The sequence below is a fragment of the Ochotona princeps genome, chromosome X, assembly GCF_030435755.1.
Source record: "Ochotona princeps isolate mOchPri1 chromosome X, mOchPri1.hap1, whole genome shotgun sequence".
Lineage (NCBI taxonomy): Eukaryota > Metazoa > Chordata > Mammalia > Lagomorpha > Ochotonidae > Ochotona > Ochotona princeps.
Window position 1 is genome coordinate 73969623 of NC_080865.1, and position 20263 is coordinate 73989885.

The window sequence follows — 20263 nt, forward strand, 5'->3', positions numbered from 1 at the left end:
TTCTGAGAGATGCTTGGTGTTAGTGTAGGAGCAATATGTTAGGTCTCTAAAATGGCCTTGCTTACACTTGCTAATATTTGAGCACTGCGTAGATATTTAAGCATTCTCTATTTGTCAGGTACCATGATAAGTGCGGGGGGTAAAATTCTGAGCAAAAATATTTAAAAACAGTCTCTGCAGCCATTAACTTAGACTTCCTCTTGCATGAATAACACCAAATTAACCAAAATCACTCACTCCCTTTTGATGATATGATCAATATCAAAAGAGTAATGAAATAATAAACAATAAACTATGAGAACATAACAATAAATACAGTATTAGTGTTAGAACATTTTTAAAGCACTCAAATCAGTAAGTAAAGGACCAATCAATATATTAGAAAAAGGAGCTAAGGACAAAAGGAGATAATTCAGAGAAAAAGAAATGGAAATAGGGAATAGATGAGAAAAAAAGTTCATTCTCACACATTCCAAACAAAATTATGCTAAGGTAAATATATGTTGTCATATTGCTAAAATATTCTCTATGAATATTTCCTATTACCAACAAAATGAAGTGTAGTTTACATTTCAAATCATTATTTAAAACTTTTTCAGAACAATAAATTTGGAGTTAAAAAAAAATCTGAGTTTGAGTCCTAACTAGCTATAGCTGTGTAACACTGAGCAAGTCATTTAAGCTTTGTCAACATCACTTTTCAACATCTGTGAAATATAGATTAGGTTTCTGAAACAGATGGTAGAGGATTAAATAAAGCTCTTTGTAAGTTTTAAAGTGCTATAAAATGCAGAGTGCTATTTTATATTAGTTAATTTGCTCTAATTAAAAGGTAATGCATAACAACCTAGAAAATTTGAAAATGTACACAAAATAAAAATAAAAATAAAATGTAAGAATATAATAGGGAAAAGTATCAGACATAAACTCAAAATAAGGATCTGATTTCATGTAAATAGACGAAGGGATGAAGAAAAAATAAAAAATATATCTAGGGGTGGGTGTTTGGCTCAGATATTAAGACACTGCTTGGGATGCCTGTATCCCATATCAATGTGTATGGGTTCAAGACTTAACACATCTCTAATTGCAGTTTACTGAAAATTTACACCCTAGAAGGCAAGTGGCAATGGCTCAAATTCTTGATTTCCCATCACCAACTTGGGAGATCTACAGTGAGTTCCAAGATCCTGGACCTGGCCCAACCCCTGACGTTCTGAGCATTTGAGAAATATATCACTGGATTGGAAGATCTCTCCCTATCTGTCTCTATCTCTTTCTTTCTGCATCTCGAACAAAATGTTAAATAAACACAATCCTAAAAATAAAAGTTACAAAGCAGTTGTTACTAAATTAAAATGAAAACATTAAACGGATGAGATTGAGCTGAAGAAATATACTTAGAGAGAAATTTATACTGCTAAATATCTATATTTTAAAAGGACATAGATCTCTAATCAATACTTTAGGAAATAAGCAAAGTGTATTAGAAGAAAACAGAAGGGAGGAATAATGAACAGCAGAAATCAATAAAATTGAAGACAGAAAATCAATTAGAAAAAAAATCAATAAAATAAAGCTTGGCTCTTTAGAAAGGTCAATAAAATTAATAACCCTTCAGCAAGACTAACAAAGACAAATAGAAAATGCAACTTGCCAATATTTGAGACAGAGTGGACTTCATTATAGTGTCTATCAACATCAAAGGGTAAAATGGTTGCTATCAGTAACTTTATGCCAGTTATTTCCACAAGTTAGATGGAATGGATTCATTGAAACACCCAAACCACCAAAAGCTCCTCAAGAAGAGAGGAATAACCTGAACAATTTTATATGTTGAGAGAATTTGAAGTTTTGTTGAAAACTTCTGCACAAAGAAAACCCCAGGTCTAGATTTTTCCACTAATGAAATTTCATCAAACATTCCAACTAAACAGGACAAATGCTTCCTAATCTTAAATCTTTGGTGCAAGCAATGCTCTCACACCTAACCCAGATATATTACAAGACACTGCAAATAAATATTCATCTTGAAAAATAAATAAAAAATTTCTCAACAAAATAAGTCCAATGAGGTATAAAAATATCAACTTTATAAACAAGTGAGCATTATCTTGGAAATTCTACATTCATAATTCAGACAAGGTAATTCATCATATCAGCAAACTGGACAATAAAAACTGCACTTACTGCAATAGATGTGGCAAATTTCTACACATATTTGTGCAACAGAGGATGGCTTTAGTCTTTGGGTCACTGTACTCATGTGGGAGATCGAAGGAATATCCTGGTTGACGAGCCCAGTTCTGGCCGTAGTGGCCATTTAAGGAGTGAACCAGAGAATGAAAAATCTCTGTGTCTCCTCTCTCTCTCTCTCTCTCTCTCTCTCTCTCTCTCTCTCTCTGTCTCCCTCCCTCCCTTTCTCTATAATTCTTTCAAGTAAAATAAATAGACCTTTTAAATAAACAGATTTTAATTTTGAGATTACTGTTAGGTTTACAAAGAAAACTAATCAGGAAATAAAGAAGCTATCTGTATACACTTTTTCCACCCCCTTCCACTTTTCCCTATTAATATTTTGCATTGATGTAGTAGCTTTACTGTGAGCGAAGAACCAATACTTGTACATACTAAAGTACATGGTTTACATTGGGGTTCATTATTCATATTATATAGTTCCATGTCTTTTGCTGAATGTATAATGACATATAGATCCATTACTACAGTAGCACAGAGAATAATTTCACAACCCTAAATATTCTCTATGTTCTGCCTATCCATTCTTTCCCTCCTCCACTACAACTTCAACTCTTGAAACCAATGATCTTTTCTAACATCCATATGGAAACTTGTCTTTCAGGATGTCATATACTTGATATCATGGAGCATGCAGTCATTTAAATCAGCTTCTACTACCCAAAAACACGGGTTTAAAGTTCCTCCAAATCTTTCCATGATTTCACAGTTCTTTTTCATTATTAGGTAACACTCCATTTCTCTGTTGAAGTATACTGCGGTGCTTCTTATTTTGGGAAATTGAGAACCAAATGGCTACAAACACTTCTGTACAAGTTTTGGTGTAGACATGAGTTTCCAACTCACTTGAATACTGACTAGTGGGATGGTTCCGGATTGTATAGTAAAACCAGGTGTAGCGTTGTAAAAACTGCCAGTCTTTCATAGTGACTTTATCATCTTGTTTTCCCTTCAGTAATGAGAGTTCTCATAGCTCCTCATCCTCACCACCATTTGGAATTATTGTTTTATATGTTGGCAATTCTAATAACTATGTAGTGATATCTAACTATTGTTTTAATATTATTCCTTAATGGCATATAGTGTTGAATACATTACATAGTTGGCATCTTTATATACTCTTTGATCAGATCTCTCTTTAGATACTTCTCCCATTTTCTTTTTTTTTTTTTAAAGATTTATTTATTTTATTTGAAAGGCAGATATACAGAGAGGAGAGACAGAGAGGAAGATCTTCCGTCCGATGATTCACTCCCCAAGTGAGCCGCAACGGGCCGATGTGCGCCGATCCGATGCCGGGAACCAGGAACCTTTTCTGGGTCTCTCACACAGGTGCAGGGTCCCAAAGCCTTGGGCCGTCCTCGACTGCTTTCCCAGGCCACAAGCAGGGAGCTGGATGGGAAGTGGAGCTGCTGGGATTAGAACTGGCGCCCATATGGGATCCCGGGGCTTTCAAGGCGAGGACTTTAGCTGCTAGGCCACGCCGCCGGGCCCCCATTTTCTGAACTGTTCGCTTTTCTATTATTGATCTTCAGGAGTTTTTTGTATATTCCGAAAACAGTTCATGCTTTATCAGATATGTGCACTGTAAATGCATGGTTCTTGTCTCATAGAATATTTTCTTTGGGCCTTCAATAGCGTAGCCGCCAAAGTACTTGCTTTGAACGCATCAGGATCCCATATGGGCGCCACTTCTAATCCCGGCAGCCCTGCTTCCCATCTAGCTTCCTGCTTGTGGCCTGGGAAAGCAGTTGAGGACAGCCCAAAGCTTTGGGACCCTGCACCCATGTGGCACACCCAAAAGAAACCTCTGGCTCCAGGTTTCGAATCAGCTCAGCTCTGGCCGTTGCAGCCACTTGGGGAGTGAATCAATGGATGGAAGCTTTACCTCTCTGTCTCTCCTCCTCTCAGTATATCTGCATTTCCAATAAATCTTTTAAAAATAACTAGAATGGTTTTACTTTGAATGAAGTCCAATTAATCAAATTTCTATTATGTCATATGCCGTTAGTACTGTATAATTTCATTACCAAGTATAAAGATCACCTAGGTTTTGCATTTATATGTAAGTCTTTGATTTTATTTTGATACATGTTTTGTTAAAGGGTTAAATACAGTGTTTAGATTTTTTTTTGCCTTGTAGACATCCATTCGATAACGAATCATTTGTAAATAAACACAAACAAAAAATCCTACATTTTTCTCCAATGTATTCCCTTTGCTCCTTTTTGTCAGAGATCGACTATATTTGTATTGGTCTATTTCTGTTTCTTTTTCTTATGTGTTAGTATTTTATAATCTATTCTATCACATAGCCACATTATAATTTTTAAAGCGTAATAATGTTAGTATTCTGATCTTGTTCTCCTCATTGTATTGACTATTCTGGGTCATTTGTCTTTTTCTATATATTTTGGAATCTGTTCTCTAGTTTTCATTTCATTTCTGTCTTTTCTGAATTTAACTGGACATTTTATACTATACCAGTTTCTTTCCTCTTAGCATATCAATTATTTCAGATGTTTTAATGGTTTCCTTAGAGTATGCAATATATATTCATAATTAAATCAGGTAGGGTTTTAAGTAACACTGTACTGCTTAATGTGGAGTGAAGGCACTTTCTTTTTTTTTTTTTTTTTAAGATTTATTCATTTTATTACAGCCAGATATACAGAGAGGAGGAGAGACAGAGAGGAAGATCTTCCGTCTGATGTTTCACTCCCCAAGTGAGCCGCAACGGGCCAGTGTGCGCCGATCCAATGCCAGGAACCAGGAACATCTTCCGGGCCTCCCACGTGGGTGCAGGGTCCCCCCAATGCATTGGGCCATCCTCGACTGCTTTCCCAGGCCACAAGCAGGGAGCTGGATGGGAAGTGGAGCTGCCGGGATTAGAACCGGAGCCTATTTGGGATCCCGGGGCTTTCAAGGCGAGGACTTTAGCCGCTAGGCCACGCCGCCGGGCCCAAGTGAAGGCACTTTCTAAGAGAGTAGTCTCAATTTCTCCCTCCCATTCTGTCATTACTACTTGGAACAAATTATTGACTATTATATAATGAAAGAAAAAACATTTAATTTTACATTCATGTATTAGTTCCATAATGTTCTTCCTTCTCAAAAATTTGATAAAATTCCTTGCAAGTCAGGTCTACTGGTAACAGATTATCTCCACTTTTGTTTTCTGACAAAGTCTTTACATTTCATGTTTCTCTTAAAAGATAAATTCCCTGGACACACAGGTTAGCATTTGGCCTAAATTTTAAGATGTTGATTCAGATGCCTACATCCCCTGTCACAGTAACTTGGTTTGATAGCTAGATTTGGCTCCTGTACCCAGCTTCCTAGTAATACAGACTTTGGAAGCCCACAGTGATAGCTCAAATAATTTGGTTCCTGTCATTCATTTGGGAGACCTGTGACCTGTTCTCGGTTCCTATCTACAGATTTCTGTCCACGCCAGCTCAGCTCAGGGAGTTGAGACAGGAGATGAGAAGTGGGGCTGTCGGGATTAGAACCGACGACCATATGGGATCCCGGCACATCAAGGTGAGGACTTTAGCCACTAGGCCAACACACTGGGCCCTCATAACTTTTTTTTAAAGGTCAGTGCATACAGAATCCTAGGTGGGGAGATTTTTGTTCTTCTTTTAAAATTTTACTTCTTTTTATTATTATCATTTTATGATACAGTTCCATAGGCCCTGGAATTTCCCTTATCCCCTCCCTAACTCCCTCCCCCCCTCACTGAGATCCCTTATATCATTACTATAATATAGCTCTTCATACACAGTCATCTGTCCATCATTGCGGGCATGGACAATGGCAGAGAGCTCAGCATCTTATGTCAAGATATAGTAAACAGTTTCATTGGGAGTCCATTTTGGGTCTGAAAGTAGAGATGCATACTGTATTGTGTATTCACATCTGAATATGATAACTGTGTAATGGAGACTATCACATCCAGAGATTTCGTTTTTCTTACTACTTAAGCATTCCTTTCCATTCTCTCCCTGCTTTCAGAGGTTCTGAAAAGAGATATGAGTAAGGTTTATCTTAATTCCTTTACAGATAATGTGTTATTTTTTCTTTTTTTTTTCAAGATATTCTCTTTTTTCTTGACTTTCTGTAGTCTGAAAATGATGGGCCTTGTTGTCGATTTTGTTTATGTATATATCCTGCTTTGTGTTCTCTGAGTTTTCTATATCTGTACTGTGGTGTTTGTCAGATTTTGGAAATTTACCAACCATTGTTACTTCAAATGCTTCCATTTTTTTTCCTTCCACTCTTTTCCTCCTCTCTGGTATTCTTTTTACATTATGCACATTCTTTATTACACTTCTTGGATGTTTTTTTCCTTTTGTTAAGAAAATATTCTGTGGTAAGTTTCCATTGGCATATCTTTAACGCATCAATAATTTTCTCCTCTTGACCAAACCATTTATAATCACATCAAAGGCAATCTTCACTTTTGTTACAGTATCTTTGATTTCTCATATTTTGTTTTCATTGAGTTTCAATATTCCTTATTATGCTGTCCATATTTTTCAATGCTTTCTCCATTACAGTTCTTAGCATGCTAAACAGATATTTAAAATTTGTGGCTTGATAATTATGATATATATTAATATCTGAGTCTTGTTCTGATAGCTGATTTGTTATTAGACTGTTTTCCAGCTTTATTATGTTTTCTAATTTTTGGCTGGAAATCAACAGGCCTTCAGCATGACTTATGCTGCAATTACTATTCATAGTAATTATGATGTAAAAGGTTAAATGTGTTTTACTGTCCTCATTTTCTTCTTCCAGCTTCTTGGAGATTCCTTAGAAACTTCTTAAATATTTTCTGACTCTTGTAGTCCTTTCAACTATAATCCCACTATTATACAATAGACATATTGATGCACTGAAACATGCTGTGAGTGGGACAAGTACTCAATAACTGTATGGTTATTTCTCACTCTTTTATTATCTATATTTTAATACAAATTTTAGGTTTACAGGAAAAGTGAGAGTAAGATACAGAGATTTCTCATGTACCTCTATACTTCTCCCATCATATAGTGTCCCTGATTATCGCTACCTCCAACAGAGAGGTGCATTTGCTTCCACTGATCAATCTAAGCTGACAGACACATTATTACCACCCAAAGTCCACAGCTTATATTAAGGTTTACTCTTGCTACTGAACATTTTGAGTTTTGACAAAACTCCTCCATGATAGTATCATAATGTAGTTTCACCACACTAAAAATTCTTTGTGTTGTTCATGTGCATTCCTCCTTAGCCTAATCTTTGGTAGTCATTAATTGCTTCATCTTAAAAGTGTTGCCTTTTTTAGAATGTCATATAGTTACAATCATACATATGCAGCCTTTTCATATTGGTTTACTTTACTTAGTAACGTACTGATTATACATTTTCATCATGTATTTTATGACTTGATAGTGCATTTCTTTTTTAGCAATGATGAATATTTTCCTGCCTAGATTCACTGACTCTTTTATTATTATTATTATTATTATTATTATTATTATTATTATTATCATTTATCTACTCACCTACTGAAGGACATCTTGCTTCCTTCCAATTTATGGCAATTATGAATAAAGCTGCTGCAAACATCTGTGTGCAGGTTTTGCATGGATATGAATTTTACACTCCCTTCTAAAATATCAAGAAGCAGAATTGTTGGATCATACAGTGAAAAGCATGCTTAGTTTTGTAAGAAACTGCCAAACTATCATCCAAAGTGACTCTAACGTTCTTCATTCAAATTAGCACTGAGCTTTGTTCCTATTGCTCCACACAGTCATCAGCATCTGATGCCATCACTGTTCTGGATTTTGGTGATTCTAATAGGTGAGTAGTGCTATTCCAATGTTGTTTTAGTATGTATTTCTCTAGTGGTATATTATGTAAAGCATCTTTCAAAGAACTTGTCATCTATATTTCTTTCTTGAGGTGCTTGAGTTCCTCAGATTATTTTTTAATTAGGCTGTTCTTATTTTTTTTTAAATTCATGGGTGCTTTGCATATATTGGAAAATATTGCCTCATCAGAGATGTCTTTTGCAAATGTTTTCCAGTCAGGGACTTGTGCTTTCATCTCCTCAACAGTCTTTTTGGTGGAGAAGATATATCAATTTTACCAAAGTATAGATTATCAACTCTTTCCTTTATAAATCCCACCTTAAATGCTACATCAAAATTTCACTGTTCAAACACATGGTCACCAAGATTTTCTCTTATATTGTCCTCTAGGTGTTTTATAATTTTACTTTTTGCATTTATGCTTGTGCTCCATTTTGAGTGACTTTTGTGAATAATATCTACATCTAGATTTGTTTACTTTTGGATATGGATGTACAGTTTCAGGAACTCTTTTCTCCATTGGATTGTTTGTGTTCACTTGTCACAGATATCGTTGGCAATGCTTACATAGGTCCATTACTGGGTTTATATTTTGTTCCATTTATCCATTCATCTATTCTTTTGCCAATATTACAGTTTTGATTGCTGCAACCCATGAGTAAGTTTTAAAGTCAGGCAGGGTCATTATGACACCTCGATCTCCTTCAAAACTGTATCTACTGTTACAGGTATTTTGTCCTTTCCATACAAAGTTTAACAATTTATTGATACCTACAAAATAACTTCCTGGGATTTTTCCTAGTATTGTACTGCAGGTATAGATTATCTAGGGTAGAAATAACATGCCAAAAATATTCGCTGCTCCAACACAGGAACCTGGAATATCTGTGCCTTCTTTAGTTCTGCTTTCATGTCTTCCATTAAGAGTTATGAAGTATTTGTCACACAAATTGCATACAAATTCTATTGGTTTCATATTTAAGTGTTTCAGTCAGGGGATACAAATGTAAATTACTTTGTATTTTTATTTAAAACCTCATTCATTGCTTGTTTATATGAAGTGCATTGATTTTATTAACTTTGTATCCTTACATCTTGCTATAATTTCACATTAATTCTAGAAGGTTTTTTTGTCATTGTTGATTCTTTGGGGTTTACTATATGTGCAATCATATTATCCACAAACAAAAAGGAGTTTTATTTATTCTTCCCAAATCTGTATACCTTTTATTTCCATTTCCCATCCTATTGAATCTAAGAGGTGTACCCGTTTCAGTTTCATTCAACCTTTTTCTTGTGACAATGGTGATGACAACTTCTAAGCTCTTTAAATATCAGATTAGAATCATGAAGTTCTTTCCAGTCCTATTTTTTTGCATCATGAATACAGATTTTCATTATAAAATTAACAGGATGAAATATACACATTTTATAAGTTACATTATAAAATTAACATGCTAAAGCTTTTCTATACCATTAAATACTAGTGTTTTGTGACAATCCTATACCAAAAGTAGTTGAATCATGTTTTTAAGGTTTTTTTTTATATAAAGGAACAAGAGGCAGAGAAGTCAACCAAGAAAGGGCTCTAATTTGCTGTTCATTCACCAAACGCTTGCAACAAAAACTCCATCCAAGTCACCCACATGGGTGACTGATCCCCAATCACTTGAGTTTGCACTGACACCTCCCAGGGCCTGCTTAGCAGGGCACTGGAGTCAGGATACAAAGGCAGATATCAAACTTAAGCACTCCAATATGGAATCTGCGCATCTTACTCTCTAGTCCAAATTCTCAACTCTGAACCATACTTTAATAATCAGCCCCCTTTGTTGGTATAATTTCCATGAGAAACATTCTTGTATGTAATCTCACTGTGCAACACTCACATATTTCTTAATATAAATGTTTTCTTGGTAGATTCATAGGTTAGAGTTTTGCTTCTCAAATTCTAAGGCTAGAATGAGAAATATTTTAAATATTTTAACAATATCAGCATTTTTATTTGATGAGATACCACTATGAATTTCCCCAGACTAACATCTAAATGAGGCATCGTTTTTTATCTTCCATATTTATGAGAGAAAAATCACTGTTTCTATACATTAAATTTATATTTTCACTGATAAACACTTAAGTCAGTTACATTTCATGCACAGAACTTATTTCAAATTTGAGAGAAAATCTGAGAATGTACTTAGGAGAATGTACTTAATGTGGCATTATTTTAGACTAGTGTCATCATAGGAGACTGAGGCACTGGTACTTGAAGGGGCAAAAAATAGAAGGTGCTTTGTAGATTGAAACCACATTGCAAAATAGGTTTCAGCCTATGTGTTTTATATTTGATACTGAATTACTGTTCTTGATTGGATTAGCAGACACAAAGGTTGATTAGAATATGAAATCAGATGAGATTTTTCTATCATGGGTATCTACTGTGTTTTTTTTTTTTTTTTAATATTGGGCCCAGTGCGATTGAATAGTGGTTAAAGTCCTCGCCTTGCACACCCAGGACCCCATATGGGTGCCAGTTCTAGTCCCGGCAGCCCCACTTTCCATCCAGCTCCCTGCCTGTGGCCTGGGAAAGCAGTTGAGCATGGCCCAGAGCTTTGGGACCCTGCATCCACGTGGGAGAGCTGGAAGATACTCCTGGCTCCTGGCTTTGAATTGGCTCAGCTCCAGCCGTTGCATTCACTTGGGGAGTGAGCCATCATATGGGAGATCTTCCTCTCTGTCTTTCTTCCTCTATGCATATCTGACTTTCCAATAAAAATAAATAAATCTTAAAAAATTATTATTATTATCCATTCTTACTCGAAGAATAAATAGGATAATAAAAGCACTGGGGTCAGTGCTGTGGTGTAGTCAGTTAATCCATTGCCTGCAGTGTCAGTATCCCATGTGGTCACCAGTTCGAATCAGCTGGTCTGCTTTGATCTAACTCCAGACTAATGTGCCTCAGAAAGCAGCAGAAAACAGTTCGAGTGTCTGAGTCCCTAAACTCACATGGGAGATTCTAAAGAACCTTCTAGCTCCTGGCTCCTGCCTTTGGCCTTACCCAGCCCCAGCCATTGTGGCCATTTGGGGAGTGAACCAGTGAATGGAAAATCTATATCTCCACCTTTCAACTAGAATAAAATCGTTTTTAAGAAAAATGCTGGACCTGGTGTGATAGTGTAGTGGTTAAAGTCCTCGCCTTGAATGCGCCAGGATTTCATATGGGTGCCGGTTCTAATCCCGGCGGCTCCTCTTCCCATCCAGCTCCCTACCTGTGGCCTGGGAAAGCAGTCAAGGACAGCCCAAAGCCTTGTGACCCTGCACCCATGTGGGAGACGTGGAAGAAGCTCCTAGCTCCTGGCTTCGAATTGACTCAGCTCCAGCCGTTGCGTTCACTTGGGGGAGTGAATCAATGGACGGAAGCTTTTCCTCTCTGTCTCTCCTACTCTCTGTATATCTGATTTGTAATAAAAGTAAATAAATCTTAAAAAAGAAAAATGCTAAATACCTCTGAAATATTAAGCAAGCACTAAAATAAAATAAGCTGTCAATATTGGCTGTTGAGTGCATTTGTACATTTTTAAACTGCCATCCAAACTGTTATAAAGATTCTAAGCATGCTTGCATCAAAGTATGCTTCCAAGGGGACAATGAATGCTGATGCCACAAGGGGAGTATTCCTTATATACCGTTTTAAGTTGCTAACTCTTTTGTGAATAGTCGTGCTAGTGAAATATATTTTAAATTCCCATGTAAACTTTTATAAATATTAACATATCTGAGCCCATTCATGAAAATTACAGATGAATAAAATAACTGCTTCAATCAATGGATTTCATTCACCCTTATTCCATTCAGAGTTACTGTTCACTGTGTATAAACTGATAAGTTTGAATTGTTCTGGTCTATGTTTGCCTCAAAAGCCTGGAGGCAGATAATAAGCAATGGAGAAAACAGCCAGAGAACCTTAAAAACATGATGCCAGGAGAGAATGGTGATAATAACAGAATGACAACAAATATTTGTTGAATAATCCTTAAAAATCAGGCACTGTCTAGTGGTTTTACACACACACACACGATCCAACTACATCCCTCTCTGATATGTCCCACATAGCCCCAATTTATAAATAGATAATATGAAGCATAGAGACATGTGGTAGTTTGCCTAAGTTGAAATAACAAGTCAAGGTATGGAGCTGAGCTTCAAAGCTAAATAGCCTGACTTTAGAACCAGGTCTGCATCTCCTGTTATGTAGTTGGTAAAGTACAACTCACCTACTTTCAGAATTTAGGATATTCACGGTTTCCATGCATTCCTGCTTGAATTTGTCTCAAGCTCCCCTTGTACTTTACCTTTGCAACACAATTTTGATCATCTTTTGTAGAACCAAATTTGTTTATAGTGAAGTTAAGTCAAATTCAAGGTGGACTATAGCAAAGGTAGAGTTGGCACACTTTATTTCACAATTTTTTGTATCAATGACAAGAAGGATGAAGTATAAAATAGTGTCCAGGCTCTCAAAACGTTTTGAAATCTTGTTGGAAAGACATTATACTAACTAAATGTTCTTTTTAATTTGCTTTAAAACTAACAGCACTTTCCTCACATATATTCCCATATAACTACGCTATTTTAGGATGCAAGTATGTTACTCAAACACTAAATTTTGACATAAATATGATAATAATTGCATACAAAGTAGGGTCATTCATTCAGTATATTGGTCTTACTAACTCAGTAGTATGGGATTTGGTCCATTATGCCACCATAGAGATATTCCCAAACTATGAAAATAGCGATTTTAGGAACTTGTGGCAGAGAAGGAGAAAAACAGTAACATCACTGGTGCTTTCAAACAGTACTCCTGAAGTTATCAGCACTGAAACTTTTTTCATGCATATAACAAAGATGAATACATCATTTTTAAGACATGTTTTAGCATGGTTATCCAAGGCTGAATGGTTAGCACAATTATACTACTTTTTTATAAGTATGGTAGATAACTATCAATTTTCTGAAACTACGATAAAGTTAGTTTCAGCACACATTTAGAAGCTTGACCTTTTAAAAAGGCGTTGGCATCACCAGAAAATTTAATATTACACAGTATAATCTACACCAACCAAATTCCCAGATATCATCACAGACAAGAACTGAGAGATACCAGCTGGCAAAGACGTGAGCTGCTACTAGTTGTTCCCAAAGGAATTTCAGTTAGCATGTGAGTTGGATGTTCAACCTGCAACATCATGGCTATTTTTTAGTGGTTCAGCTGGCCCTAATTAGAGGTAGAAATGTCTGCTACTTTAGAGGAACATGTTAACAGGAAAAATGATGAGAAAAATGTAAACAACAGTGATGTGCCACTATGCCATCAATGTTTTGCTCAATCATTACTTCCCAGAACCAAGGATTAGGTCAAAAGGTCAACAATTTCATCACCAATCCAAAAGCAAGAGAACATTCCCATGAACTGTTTTTGATAAGAATTATTGCTGTAGACACATCATCATGTCAGTTTTACAATAATATTTATTCTATTATAACACATATGGTCAGAGGAAAGGGAGAGATGAATCTTTGTGTTCACTATGTGAGTGGACACATCAAGTAAACAAATTCCATTTCAAGTTTTTATTTCTTAAAAAGGCTTCTAGAACAGTGAAGAAAAATAAAGGCATAATTACTTCTCTCTTGTCATTTATCAAACTGAAGGAGAATGTGGGAAGAGCAAAATAAAATAGCTATTGTGGAGGCGTGTTTCTTGTTTCTCTGACAATTGGATTTCTGAAGTTGAAGACTCTTGTTAGATTTCCTCAGGATTGTGAGAGCTGATTTTTAGGCTGTGGAAGCCAGAGAAAATGAAAGTAAGGAAGAAGCCACATCCTCATTCTGTACATACAGCTTATTTCTTTAACTAGGAGTTAATTATCTTATTCCTACATGCTGGATCATTTGCCCAGAATTCATTCAAGTTAATACATACTGAGTGTCCCATTTACAACATGGCTTTCTTAACACTTGCCTTGTGGCTATTCAGCTTCCTATTAGCGCTCGAGAAAGTTCAATGTGAAAACAGTGTTTATAGATCAAAAGGTTTGACAGTAAAGCAAAATGACACCATTGGGCTAAGATGACAACTGGAGAATTTTCTATGAAATTTTGACTCATTGTGTCCTTCTATCTCCCAACAGCATGGGTAAATGAAAATTTATGATACTCTTATTAGTCTTTAACATAAGACTATGGGGAGATCCTTTTATACAAGGACAAGCCGGCTGGTGAAACCTGACCTGATTTTTTTTTTTCTGGCTCAAATCATCTCTCACGTGTCATATGATACAGGACTTTAGGCAAAAAGCAAAGCTCTTGTTCAATAAAAAACAAACAAAAACCCCTGTTTTTCTTATCAGTAATTCAGTTGAACAATCTTTGTTAAAAGAGACTTTATTTGGTCAGGAATAGAAGTGGGGCTCTTAAACTTTTCACACAATAAAATCAAATTTGAATTCCCCATTCATCATTCACTTTAGACATAATGGGATATGTCTTCACTATAGATAGGTGCATTTCAGAGATTCCAATTGTGTATAGACATAAACCCTGACCCAAATTGGCCGCAAGCCAGTGCTGCATTTCTGCAAGATAATATGTACATAATAATGATATAAACAGTATGTATTGTAGTTTAGTATAGAAAAAATAGAAATATTTGTATCAAATAATTACAAATATCCTTACTTTTCAGATCACTACTGATTTCTGCTTTTCTTTGCTTTTATTTACTTTTTGAATGCTTATGGATTAGCACCTATTTTTAAATCATGAAATATGTTAATACAGAGCTTGCTTAGGGCATATGATAGTTGACAACTCCATCTAGTAAACATACTAAACAGTAGCTTATTTAACATTTATGTGTCCTAGTCTCCAATTAATTTGAATCTTTCAATGATAAAATATCTGGACTACATCCCCTTACCACTTGTAGGGGGAAAAAAAAACCTTTGAGTTATAACTTAATATTTGCCCTCTTCCTTTACAGAAGGTCTACAAAGAAATTCAAACAGACAATCTTCCTTTCTTCTATGAAACAAGGTCACAGGTGGTCATCTCATACCTCCCAGATGTGCCTAATTCAAATATCCCATGAGCAATACTACTTGAGTGTTGGGGGGGGGCGGACAAAAATAATCTCTGTAAATAAAATTAAGGATATTCTTTTGCAAACAAGTCCAAAGTTTCTCTTTTTTTAACTTTTCAGGAAGTGGAAGGCAAATTTAGAGCATGAATGCTGTAAAAACATGTTAAAAACATCTACTTTTTCTAACTTTCTTCAGATGGCTTCCTTAAAAAACATTATCTGACACATATTCTTTCGTTTTAATCTGTATCCAATCTTTTATTTCAGCAGCAAGCAAGCTATAAATCTTAAATGAATAAAATTCTCTTTGTAATTACTTTGTGTTGATATTGTTAAGCCCAACCCATTTACAAGCCAGACCCTTAGTTTCCTTACTTTACCACCCTAGACCCTATTCTGTTGTCCTTTCATTCTCCATTCATATAGTAAGAACTGTTTTCAGATCATAGCAGTCAAATGATATTTCAAAAAACATGAATGACTTAACCAATCCCACACAGCAAGCAACAGAAAATTGACCCGGAAACCAGGTCTCTTGACTTTAAGCACAGCCCTCTTGCATTAAACTATGAAGACATTCCAATCCTACTGAGAAGTCAGGGAAATCCAAGAAGAATGGACATAAAGGCACATATTTTTAACCTTCCTCAGAACTTTCCTTTGGCATAGTTTACTTGGGTTCCTGATTAATTCTAGTCCTAGTTTCAATCATTTAACTCTCAACTAATGTACTGCCTCTCCTAGGAATTCTGGTTACAAAGGTCAATATTAATTCCCTTGGATCATCTTTTATGCATTCAGTGACTTCCATGTGTAAGGGACTAGGGGCTTCTATTCAGAAGAAGGAATCTTCTTCCTCAGATAACGCCAGAGGCAAACTGGAAGGGCAAATACTGAATTTAGAGACCTGGAGCTTAGTTCTGCCTCTAGCTGTTTCAAGTTCCACATCTTGAAATGAAGAGGACAATGCCATCTGGCTTGCAAGAGAGCTGTTCTGATAACTACTACTTACTAAAAAACTATGTATTCAATCTCAGTGTATTCATTCAATCTCATTTATTCTTCAGATGATCATTTGGACAATCATTATGCTATTATCACTCTCCACCCCCACCACTGTGCTGATAAGTAAACTTTAAATAAGTTTCCCAAAGTATGTTAAGTCAGCTCTGGAGATGGGGATTGGATCTAGGGTCTCAAATCCCACTTCCCACCTTCAAACTAAGAGCAAATTAAAATATACTTTGAAATATTTTATGTTATCCAACATTAAGGTATCTTTACTTCCTTTTTATCTCCGGCTACTGAAACTTTTTAAGATATGAATCAATCTACTTGTTTGCTCGATTTTTTTTTACTGTCCAGCTTACCTCAAATTTCCAAGTAAGAATTTGGAGGAGAAAAAAAAAATCATGCCTTTCTGCCTGCCTTTTACCATTGACACAGAGGCTCTTTGGTGGTCTCCATAAGGCCAGACTTCTTATGTCTCAAAATTTCTTAGTATCTTTGTCCTTTCCTTCAACCTGCTGGCAGATTTGCTTTCATGAGATGCCCAGAGGGCCACTGTCAGCCAAATATGAATACTAGAAGCTTTTCCCCTAGGGAGAAAAGTGAACAAGAACTGAATCTCTTGAAGGTGTAGTTAACTCACCTTACAAAGCAGGAATGGATTCCATGAAATACATGAACATTTTCTGTCCCCAGAACTTTTGCCAGACTTGGCACAGGCTAGTCCATTAGAAATACAACTCAATTCTTCCACCTCACTTTGATCAATAATTCAATTCCCAAGTTAAAACTGCCAAAATGGACAAACTCCCTAAGTCCATTTATCCCACATTTGCATGAATATTATGTTTGTGAATATTACGGTCCTTTGAACTTCAAGAGAACTTCCTGGCCTCACTGACTACAACTTTAACAACAGAACATAATGGAGTTACAGAAAGACCTTTTCCAGGCTAAAGGCCTCAAACCTTGCTGATGCTGGACAGTAACAAACTTTTAAATAAGCAACAAAAGCTCATTCATCCATTACAATGCATTGTCAGTATTTCCTGATTTCCTGAGCCTGTCTTCCTTCTTGTGAGAGAAACTGTCACTATGGTTAATCAGCTACCAGCAAGTGGCAGCACTCACCTTCACCATTCCTTGTGAACACCATTCCTTGCCAACCGTATTCTGCAAAGAAAGGATTTTCTACAGACCTCTTCAGATCTACACTAGCTGAAGGAACATCGTTGATTGTAACAGCATCCATCACTTCTACTCAGTTCTGCTCTTGTGCCCCAAAGAGGGAAGCAAACAGACCACAGAACTGCCTCCTTGAACTAGAGGCTAATGTTCTAAGTAGCCTCTGAAAGATCAGAAACTGTGATTCCCTTGAGTTAAATGGTGTTGGGCAGTAAAGGGAAATGTGAAAGTTTATTACTTCTAAATATAGAGGTTTCCTGAAGTTTCCCCAGTCGTCGTTTCTATCAAAGAAGAAAACACTCTTTTCCCTTCATCTAGTCACATACTGTGGCTTCTCTAGAATTGGGCAGTAAAAAATTGGAAAATGAAATGTCCTTTTACTTGAAAGAACTTTTCCCTTATTATAAAGTAATATTCGCCAAATTGTGAAAACTTTGGAATTGGTGGGAGGAGCAAAAGGATGAATAAAGTAACATTCAGAAACCTATCACCCAGTGATCTAAAACATCAATTCCATGTTGCACACTGTACATGAACACATCTTAGATTTATGGAGAACTACTGGTGAAATCCAAAATTAAGGCAGAAGAAAATATAAAAAGAAGGTGAGAAAGAACTTCCTAGAAATAACAAGAGATCTAGAGGTATACAGAAAATGATGTGTCTGACTGCATTAACATTTACAGCTTGTGTATAGGAAAACGCAACTTGAAGTTTAAAACAAAGCTCGGACTGATAAACTAATATTTGAAATTTGGAAGGTAAATAACAAAATTTGAACAAATCTCACTAAATAAGCTTTTAAAAATCCTACATTAAGCAACCGAACTGAAAAAGAGTCCATCAATCTACTGATGAGATAAAACTGAATTAAAAGGCAATTGAAAAGCTGTCCCAGTAACAGGAAATTATCAAATCAAACTTGAAATATAATTTCTGTGATTAAAGTGATCCCAGGTTACAAAGTTGAATAATACTGTTGGGAAAGGAATTGGAAATCAGTATTCAGACACAGACGGTGGCAATGCAGATTAATACAACTTATTTGAAGGGTAATTTGGCAGTACTTACCATGATTAAATATTAAACATATACCTTAACCAACAAGTTCTTGCAAATTTTACATAAATGTTAAAGGTGTCATAATGCCAGGAAAACTGGAAGCAACCTAAATATCTACAAATAGAGACAGGCTAAATAAATTGTGGCACCTTTATGCAACCAAACCTATTTAAGCATTTGAAAGATTATAGCACTGTTACACTGCAATATTCGGACACAGAATGATGTGCTAGTCACATTGCTGAGTTTCAGAATCTCTCTCATTTTTGTAACATAAAAAACTCCACAGACATACACATATAAGATTATATATGATTTTATAACACAGAGAAGAATTTGCAAGTAATAATGGTTTTCCCTGAAGAGTGGAATGGAAGTTAAGGGCTATGCATTCTTTAGATAGTTTCTTATCATTTTGTACCATGAGCATGCATTAATTTTATAGCTTAAGAAATTTTTCTGGCCGAAAGTCTTAATTATTTTAGAGGTAATCTGTGACTACTTTGCCATGTGTGTGTTTTTCCTTTCTTCCTGCGTGTTCCATGAGGAAGATATTCTGACTTTGTAGATGAAACATGCTTATGCTTTATTGTACAAGAAGTCTTATGTTTTTAAAGCAAATAAAGGTTTTTTTTAAAAAAAAAAAAAAAAGAAATTTAAAGATAAGTTAACCCAAGATTTTCCTGGACCACCAATTTTTCAATAAACTGTGATGTGATAGTTTATTGCTTGGATCATTTTTGTGATCATTTTTCACTGTAGGTGCTGCAATCCAATTTTCTATAAATGCATATTGTACGTGTATATGAGTATTTGTGTATGAGTGTATACGTGCTTGTAGCAAAAAAAATATAGAGCATATGTTTTGAGGTTTCCCCATTGGTGGAGATAACTTTGCATGTTTTTATGACAGTTAGATTGGGCATGGCCACACAGAATTACACTCAATGGCTGATGACTTTAAGCCTGAGACACTAGACAAGAACTAGTGCCCAAGGCCATCTGTTACATAATCACTCTGACACCAACTGAATATCAAAAGGGATTGGAACAAATTCACAGGCACAAGGAAACCTTAAAAACTAGTAGTTTGGAGTACAAAACAAAATTTTTTAAGTAGCATCATTCTTTGGTTTGCCAACTAAGCTTGAACTTTCACGAGCAATATTTCTCAATTTTTCATAAATATGGAAGGCCTACCCAAGGAGATGGTCTTTTGCAAGCTATAAACTCTCCCCATGAGACTATGTGTAACACAAAATAACAGAAGTTTCTTTCTAATGGAGGAGAGACTTTTGAACCTTGACGACTGTCAGCTGATATGAGAACGAATGGACAATGTTTCTGCTACATCCACTTAAATCAAGGAGGACTTCTGAAAGAGTGGTGCTCTGAGACTGGCTACATGAATCCTCCAAGTGAAAGGAAAAGGAGGGAGTCGGAGAGATACAGAGGGGGAGACTGATTCAAGCCTCCTTGCTGAAATCATACCCTGTTCAACTTCCTTTTGTGTTCCAATCACATTAGATATCACCACAGATCACTCACACTTAAAAGCCTAATCAAAGGCACTATTTTCTCCCAGGAAGAAGAGTAAGTTTACTATGAAAATTGTAGGGGGACAAACACATACTTAACAATGCAATAGGCTTGGCAGCGTTTTGCTTGTCAGCAAGCCTTCTGCCAAATATAGTTAACTTATGCTGATAAAGGAGATAAATGTTTAAGTGATGGACTT

General features: G+C 35.9%; 1 protein-coding gene across 10 annotated transcripts in view; it reads right to left on the reverse strand.

The window, feature by feature from the left end:
* CHRDL1 (chordin like 1) overlaps positions 1 to 20263 on the reverse strand; it is a 127132-nt gene that overhangs the window by 101885 nt on the left and 4984 nt on the right. The gene's annotated exons all lie outside the window — the stretch shown is intronic.